The sequence below is a fragment of the Panthera tigris genome, chromosome X (assembly GCF_018350195.1).
Source record: "Panthera tigris isolate Pti1 chromosome X, P.tigris_Pti1_mat1.1, whole genome shotgun sequence".
Classification (NCBI taxonomy): domain Eukaryota; kingdom Metazoa; phylum Chordata; class Mammalia; order Carnivora; family Felidae; genus Panthera; species Panthera tigris.
In genome coordinates this window covers 94947768-94957143 of record NC_056677.1, presented here as the reverse complement: position 1 = coordinate 94957143, position 9376 = coordinate 94947768, and the positions used below count along the sequence as shown (strand labels likewise).

Sequence of the window (9376 nt, the reverse complement as noted above, 5' to 3'; positions counted from 1 at the left end):
GCTACATTTGCTTTTTTAATTAGATTTCTTATGGGCTGTGAGACAAGAAAGTGCACAAGAAAAGGAAAGATACATTGTGGTGTAGTAGTTGTTAAGCACTGGGGCTTTGATGTCAAAAACTCTGGACTAGATTCCAGCTCTTGTCGGCTGCGTGATTCTGGGAAAGCTACCTAACCTCTCTGAGCCTCTGTACCAGTTAGATGGCGATCATAATTGTGCCTGAGGTTGCTATAGGGATGAGACGTTTACATAAAGCACAATTCCTGATACATACTAAAGCACTCAATATATGATAGGTCTTGTAAATGTAAAAAATCTGTGCCATAAACCAACCAACAGGGTCCCAAAGTCAACCTTGTAAATGTAGGGCTGCTTTATTATGAGCGTAAATGTAATGACTAGGTGATTTTATTTTATTTATTATTTTTACGTTTTGAGAGAGAGAGAGAGAGAGAGAGAGAGAGCAAGAGCGGGGGAGAGGCAGAGAGGGAAGGAGAGAGAGAGAATCCCAGTCAGGCTCCAAACTGTCAGCGCAGAGCCCGATGCAGGGCTCGAGCTCATGAACCTGAGCGAGATCATGACCTGAGTTGAAATTGACAGTCCAGCACGTAACGGACCGAGCCACCCAGGAGTCCCACGAGGTGATTTTAGATAGCTGTCATAGGCCTCCATTTTCAGGAGTCCAGTTGCATTAGTAAAATTCATCTGGGTCCCAGGTAAAGCCCGGCAAGTCTTAGTGATGATTGTCCACTCCGTTTCCATACCGTTACGCATCTCTCAGTGCTTCTATGCCCACCTTGGAAAGATAACGCACCCCTAATTGAAAATGGAGCAGGGAGGGGTATGGAAGTCAATCACTGATTGAATTATATTCATGGCTATCGTGAGCGTTTGCCGTAGTAATAGAAAAAGTAAAATGTTTTCTATATTGTAACTATTTCATTTTCATATCGTGTGGGTAAATGCTAAATTTTTTTCTGTGTATCTATACATAGCTACCGTATCCATTTATGCCACTGTTGTGTTTGGCTTAGTGCTTCTAAGAGGGCCAGGACCTTTCTGTTACTTTTGATTTCTATAGCTCATCATAGACAGGCCTTAAGTAATGGTGGCAATGCTTTTCGGTGCTGTCAGGAGGGCTGTCAATAAATAAAATTGTTCCTTTCTCACCCTGGGGGTCAGAGGCTATAGCTTAAGAGATAGCTGTAGCTTTCTAATGTTTATAGGTTATTTGCAGTAAGACTTCCTTATCCCCCAGCCACCGCGCAAGATTTGTCAAGTTCGTTAAGATGTTTTTCATCGCCTTGGCTGGTCACCCGGGGTCAAAACAGAACAGAAACAAATTGACCCCATGCTGCAACAGGGAGACCCCTGTGGAGCTCCAGAGACAAGAAGAAGCCGCATATGCTGGGTCACATTTTAAAGGTAAGATAACTAGATCTCAGTTGCTCCAAAGGTCTCCTACCAATGGGATCTCTCTAGGGCATCAGTGGAGCTCTCGTGCTAACGACTACCAGCTCTTAGGTCGATTCAAACACACAGCAGTGTAACATCTTTGCATCTAAGGGACCGGCAGCACGTGGGGGCGCACACCAATGTGGCCGCTTTCGAGTTCAACTCATGCCGTTACTAGCAAATGATAAAGCACTGACGCAGATGGGCGGCCCATTCGTCATGTTCCTCGTCGGCCTGTGTGAAAGTCTGTGACTTTACCACCCGCGTTAGCTGCTGCTCAGTCTCAATTCCTCTGTTACTTCCATCTCCTCCTTCTAAACTCAGCTTTGGAACTTGTCAGCATCTGAGGACCTGAGCTGAGTCAGAGGGTTTCCATTTTACAACAGCGAGTTCAGAAGGCCAAGGTGTGGAGGCACATTTTTGTCTCATGAGGCTGGTGGAAGCATTCCCCCTGACTTATGGACCCAACACATACGTTGCTTCTTTCTTATATGCTTTTGGGCTTATACGAAAAGAGATTTATTGGTTGGCTATGTAGTTTTAATGAGATGTGGGACTTTAAAAAGCACACACACACACACACACACACACACACAAGCTTATTTAGAATCCAACTATAATACCAGTTTGCTTTTTGGTTAAATGGACCCCTGTTGATCATGTAGATGAGGATAAAGATATGCTTTCTTTTTTTATCATTTGAAAGGCTTTCTCCCAACCAAAGTACTTACAAACTATCCACCAGAAGTAGTTATTGAGGGCTCTCTAGGTAGGCCAGTAATCTGCGTGCAGTATTTCACTCACCTCCCGCATATTGCAACGGTAAGGAACAAAGCCCAGTTCTCTAGAACTCACAGTCCATAAACCCTAAACAAAGCCCCACAAGCCTATAACTTGGACACACACATACTGCCTATATCTGGTGCTTATTAATGCTTGGTGCTTGATTCATTGAAAACGCTTCGCCTACCCTTTTCCTCTCCCTCGGTCTCTCCCTCATTCCGCATTGAATTAGTGATGCACGGATACATTTTTAGGCAATTTTGTGTAAAAAAAAAAAAACACGTATAGCCTCTACGAATCCAAATCGAAATTACAATATTTAACATGGTGGGCGCTACTCAATTGTCAACAATGTATATGTAAACATATGCGTATCGACAATTTCATATTTCCTGTAAGCTCATAATATAAAGTCCTTCAACTTGATTCCTTGCTATAAACTGAGTATTGTCTCTGATCTTGACTGGATGTACATTATCGGGGATGAAAAGCTGAGATAAGCAAAAGTGATGCTGTAATTCCCATCTGTAGCTATGAATTGGGAGGTTCGAGTGTAATTTTATTTCTGACAACAGGCATTCACTTTGCAGTTACTCTGACCAGTTGAGCTGAAACACGGACAGGAGTCAAGGTCAGCAGGAAAAAAAAAATGGGTCTGGTATGCTGGTTGGCATTACCGAGAGGGAGAAAGGAAGGAAGGCAGGAAAGAGGGATGGAAAGAAGAGGAAAGGGAGGGAGGGAGGAAATTGTACATCATTCATTTGGCATTTATTATCGGTTGATTTATTTTAGTCAATTACCTTTTCCCTTTTTTCTTGAGAATTTAATAGAATAGGTAAGTATTCTTTAAGAAATTCTTAAAGAAAAAAATCTTTAAGAAACACAGGAAACCTACTACCTACAATAGGAAATTACTAGCATTTTGCCATTTTGGCCTTATGTCTGTTTTATTCCCTCCATCCACACATACACACTCTCTAGGGGCAGCCCACCTCATGACTTTAGTGGGCATCCTTCCTTTGTTATGTTGTTATAACACATTTACATGCCTATACGTGTACTTACAAAAAGTATAGAACATGTTCTTGTTTTTTTTTTCAATATATGAAATTTATTGTCAAATTGGTTTCCATACAACACCCAGTGCTCATCCCAAAAGGAGCCCTCCTCAATACCCTTCACCCACCCTCCCCTCCCTCCCACCCCCCTTACACCTGGGCGCCTGGATGGCTCAGTCGGTTAAGCGTCCAACTTCGGCCCAGGTCATGATCTCGCGTCCGTGAGTTCAAGCCCCGCCTCCAACTCTCTGCTGTCAGCGCAGAGCCTGCTTCGGACCCCTCTGTCTCCCTCTTTCCCTGCCCCTTCCCCCCACCGCATGCACGCTGTCTCTCAAAAATAAAATATAAACATTTAAAAACAATAAATGCTTACATCGATGGCACACACTACGTATTCTGCCACCTACTTCTCTCACACAAAGTGAGGAGGAACATCTAGACCTATCACGTATTCTCTATTTTATGGTATTCTGTTGTTGGAAAAAAATAAACATGTTATTGTTTTCTTACATTTCATTGTCTCCTGGTGGCCATGCCGGCAGATTTTATTTTTCTGTATAGCTTGCAGCGATTGCCCTCCCCTAGAATGTAAGCTCCACGGGAACAGGGATTTTTGTCTGCTTTGTTCAGGGATAGAACCCCAGCGCATAGAACAGTGGCAGGTATATAGCGGGCATTCACTAAATATGACTGAACGACACGATGAACGTTATTGCACTTGCCTCTTGGCTCCTTGAACTCACGGATGAGAGCCTATCTTTGGTATATACCTAGGTCCAATACACAACCTATGTATGCAATTTGAGTTTCATTCGGTACTGCTCCCTAATTACACTCCAAATAGGCTATGTTCCTTTACACTTCCCCAAGTAGTCCTTGTTCCTCACATTCTTACCAGGCTTCGGCATTATCGGATATTTTCTGGATGTCCTTTTTGCAATACAGATGGATTCTATAAATAGTTGCTTAATGAGGTTTTAATTTGCATTTGTTCAGTTACCAGTGTGGTAGAGCGTATTTTTATTTTTATTGGCCAATTACATTTTCCTTTTCTTTCTTTCTTTTTTTTTTCCTTTTTTAAATTGCTCTTATTTATTTTTGAGAGACGGGGAGAGACAGAGTGTGAGCAGGGACGGGGCAGAGAGAGAGGGAGACACAGAATCCGAGCTGTCAGCACAGAGCCCAAGGCGGGGCTCGAACTCACGAACTGCAAGATCAGGACCTGAGCCAAAGTCGGACGCTTCACCGACTGGGCCACTCAGGTGTCCCCATTTTCCTTTTCGTAAATTAAAAATATTAAATTAAAATAAATTTTTCGGGGGCGCCTGGGTGGCTCAGTCAGCTAAGCGTCCGATTCTCGGTTTCAGCTCAGGTCACGATCTCAGAGTTTGTGGGATTGAGCCCTGCATCGGGCTCTGTGCTGAAAATGTAGAGCCTGCTTGGGATTCTCTGTCTCTCTCTCTCTCTGTCTCTCTCTCCCTTTCTCTCTCAAGATAAATAAATTTAAAATTTTTTAATAAAAAATAAAATAAAATTTTCAGCTTTATCGAGATACTAGAGACATATCACAGAGGTAATGGAAGGTGTACAATGTGATGATTTGATACAGGTCGTTACCTCCATCCTCTTACATAATTACCATTTTTTTTGCTGTGATAACATCTAAGATCTACTCTCTTAACAACTTTCAGGTATATAATACGGTACTGTTAACTATAGTCACCATGCTGTATATCAGATCCATGGAACTTACGCATCTTGTAATGGAAAGTTGGTACCCTTTGACCAACATCTCCCCCCTTCCCCCCCCCACCCCCCCCAGCCCCTGGTCACAACCATTCTACTCTGTTTCGATGAGTTCAGCTTTTTCAGATTCCACACGTAAGTGAGATCACACAGGATTTGTCTTTCTCTGCCTGACTTATTTCACTTAGAATAAGGCTCTCTGTCACAAATAGTAGGATTTCTTTCTTTTTTATAGCCGAATTGTATTCCACTGTGTGTGTACATGCGCGTATGTACGTGTGTGTGTGTGTGTGTGTATCACATTTTCTTTATCCACTTACCCAATGATGAACGCTTGGGTTGTTTCCATCTCTTGACCATTGTAAATAATGTTGCAGTGAACATGGGGACGCAGATATCTATTCAGTACAGTGTTTTCCTTTCCTTCACGTGTATACCCAGAAGAAGGACTGCTACCTCATGTGGTAGTTCTATTCCTCGTGTTTTGAGGAACCACCATATTGTTTTCCATTCCCACCAACACTAGACGAAGGTTCTCTTATCGCCACAGCTTCATCAAAGCTTGTTATCTCTTCGTGATAAAAGCCATTCGAACAGGGGCGAGGTGAAATCGCGTTGTAGTTTTATTTTCCTGCTTGCCCATTTTAGAGCTGCTTTGTTCAGGCCTACGCAGAGAACTCGAGAGTTTCAGCGCGATCACTGTATTCAGAATTCTTGCGATAAACTTTAACCTCAGCTCAACACGTGGAGTCCCGTGCCAACCCGAGCTTGTATTGTGATTCTCAGAACTAGGTGCGAATGGGGGGAGTCCTCTTAGAGTAAGGAGGCTCCCTTATGAGGTAAACATAGGGTGAGCCTACCTTTAGTAAGCCGAAATTTATGTTCCTCGGGCCTGAACAGCTATCACGGATCCTCAGGTCATTATCTCACCTGGATCAGGTTTTAGAAAATTGTGAGGTTGCTCCCGATCTCTCCTAATGGAAAGGGAACAGATGGGACCAACACAGGCACACCGATAGAGATACAGGCAGACACTGACCCAGTCATTCTTCCATGTTTCCCACTGAAATAAAATCTTATCCATAGTTCAAGGTTATTTGGAACGCTCTCCTAATTCTCCCAACTACAAGTTTCTTCTGAACGCCCAAACACCTCCTTTTTCTTTGATTTATGACGGTGGATGGGCCCCCGACAAAATTCCAGCACAGGAAACATCATGAGCAAAGGCACAGGAGCAGACGTAAGCGTTGGATGGTGAGGAGATGAACAGACCATCTGGGCTGGAGCAGAGGCTTTCTGGCACGGAATCAGGGAGAATGTTCGCAAGGGATTCGGGTCAGCGTCTCCCCTAGAGCTTCGAACAAACCTTTGAAGACCAGTAGTTTTCCAACGATCAGAATTTAATGGGTAGTAGGTGCTCCAGGAAGAGGGAATAGCCAAGGCTTGTGGTTCAAAAACAAATGGGGCATGACTGAGGAAGAGCAAATAATCGTGTTCGGCTGGGGGTGGGGGGTGGGGGGCGGAAAGACACAGCTGGAAAAGAGTAATAGAACATAAGCTCAGAGAATAGAGGGGGATTCTCTTGTGGAGATCTTTGAAAACGTGGCTGGGGATTCGGAGGCCAAATTAGGGGGAATCGTTTGGGGACACAGAAAGATACTGCCCCCGCCTTGTGCCCCCCCCCCCGCCTTGTGACCTGAAACATCAGTGGTGTCTGTGGCAACAGAAAAGGATTTGAGCGGTGGCAGTATAAAGTTAGTGTAAACAAGGGTAAACACTGTGAGCCTGACGTCATTAGACACATATTAACACTAGATCCAGGGAACACTCCTTGCAACTTAAACAAGGTGGTTTTATGACCAATAGGAGGAAATGTGTTTTGACACAGCAGGAAGTACACACGTGGGGCGTGTTATTGCAGTGGGATATGCAAAGAAAAAGAAAATAGAGATTCAGGGGTTATGGGTTTGTAACAGGCAGCCGGCTTCTGAAGCAGTCATTGAGGGAGAGCCGAATGTACCACACCAAAATATACCACGTATGCGAATTATTTTGAACTCAAGTTACTCGAGAAACAGATATTGGGGGAAGGACGCTCTGGCCCTCCTTTGTTCCCCTGAGAGCAGGAAATAAACATCTCCCGGCGAGAAGGTATTCTCCCAACACCAGGAGGGTGGAAGGCATCCTTATCGCCAGAGATAGGGAATTCAAGGCCCACAAGGCTGTGTAAACAAACCTTGTTGGTTCCTCGCTAATTACCTACCCCAAGCCCAAACTTGTGTCTTGTCAATTCTCCGCAAATTTATTCTTTTCTAAAATGTGTAAAATCTGGCTCTTTCGGTCACTTCTTTGAGTCTTAGACTTTTATGGGCTCCCGTAGGCACAGCATTAATCTACTGGACCCGCCAAAGAACCTTGAACTCACTCGTCTGCGAGGCCAGCTTGAACGGCAGGCTTGCGGGGCCCATGCTTCTGTCCTACCCTACGGTTTTCCTCCTTGTGGCAAGTGACACAAAAGACAGACACGAGGGAACACAATGACCGTCTCGGGGAGGAAAGGGAGCAGGAGGAAACAAGAGTCCTCGTAACGCATCTTTACTGAAGTCGCTGTACCCAAGGAACTACTTACACAAATATTTTCTTTGTCTAATCTAAGTTTATTTATTTTTTTAATGTTTATTTTTGAGAGAGAGACAGAGAGAAAGACAGAGACAGAGCAGGAGCAGGGGAGGGGCAGAAAGAGAGGGAGACACAGAATCCTAAGCAGGCTCCGGGCTCTGAGCTGTCCGCACAGAGCCCGACGCGGGGCCCGAACCCACAGACCGCGAGATCATGACCTGAGCCGAAGCCGGACGCCTAACCGACTGAGCCACCCACGGGTCCCATCTCTGGCTAATCTAAATTTACAAAAAGGAGAAAGTATGCTCACCACTCCTGTTTCCAACAGACGCTGCAGGTAGAGACGTGAGAGACTGACGTGGTTAAGAATTTTTATCTTCTGTGTGGTTTATGTATACAATGGAATACTACTTGCCAATGAGAAAGAACGAAATCCTGCCATTTGCCACAACGTGGATGGAACTGGAGGGTATTGTGTTCAGTGAAATAAGTCAGTCAGAGTAGGACAGAGATCCCATGTTTTCACTCATATGTGGAACTTGAGAAACTTAACAGAAGACCATGGGGAAAAAATAGTTTCAAACAGAGAGGGAGGCAAACCATAAGAGACTCTTAAATACAGAGAACAAACTGAGGGTTGATTGGCAGGGGGGGAGGGGGGAAATGGGCGATGGGCATTGAGGAGGGCACTTGTTGGGATGAGCACTGGGTGTTGTATGTAAGTGATGAATCATGGGAATCTACTCCCAAAGCCAGGAGCACACTGTATACGCTGTATGTTAGCTAACTTGACAATAAATTATGGGTTTTTTTTTTTAAAAAAAGCATTTTTATCTTCTGCCAGCACTTGTTAGAAGTCCCAGGACCCCTCGGCTGCAGCAGCCCCCAAAATGAGCAATATCCAGCCAGCAGAGAGCCCCACATTGGGCACCAAAACTGTAAAAGAGAAAAACTTTTCCCTTCTTTCCTTCTAGGTTCATTGGCCTTAAGTCCTCTCTTAATAGTATAAAAGAATAGAAAATAGACTCAGAACAAAAGTCAAAGTCCACGTGGAACATAGATCCCCCTCCTTAAATCCAGCCCCATTTCCTCCGTAAATTCCCATGGCTCCCAAACTCCTCGACCTTCCCCAGAAAATTTCCTTGAACACCTAGCTGCCGGCTTTAGCTTCCCTCTCCCTCCAAGATTTGCGGAGGTTCACTTCAATTTACTCCTACAAGATTTACTCCAGCCTGATCTCCAGGCCCAGAGGGTACTGGCTACTCGCGTAAATGCTGAAAGCCAGGGATTAAATTTAGCGGAAGCACCCAGGACTGACTGTAACGCTTTGCCAACTTCGGGTCTTCCAATGCAATGTCCTTTAGGGATGAATCTCGGAACCCCCCCCCCCCCGGCCACCGCAGAGCATTCATGGTCCCTGGACACCAACAGGTCTTTGCAGTTATAAAAGCCTTTGATCTCCACATGGGGAAGATCCTACCACATTTAGAGAGAAATTAGAAAGATCGGCGGCCACTCACATCCCAACTTACGGGGACTTTAGCTGACTGCTGAGTGACATTCTTCCCAACCCATGAGTATACTGTAGTTAACGAATAAGGCAGATATCTCCCTAGAAAAAAAAAATAAAAAAACAAGGGGTGCCTGAGTGGCTCAGTCAGTTAAGCGTTTGACTCTTGATTTCGGCTCAGGTCATGATCTCATGGTTCACGTGC

The 9376-nt window shown here is 44.6% G+C and overlaps 1 pseudogene; it reads left to right on the top strand.

Moving 5' to 3' along the window:
- Window positions 1-1289: 1289 nt before the first annotated feature.
- LOC122235287 overlaps window positions 1290-9376 on the top strand; it is a 51469-nt pseudogene continuing 43382 nt past the window's right edge.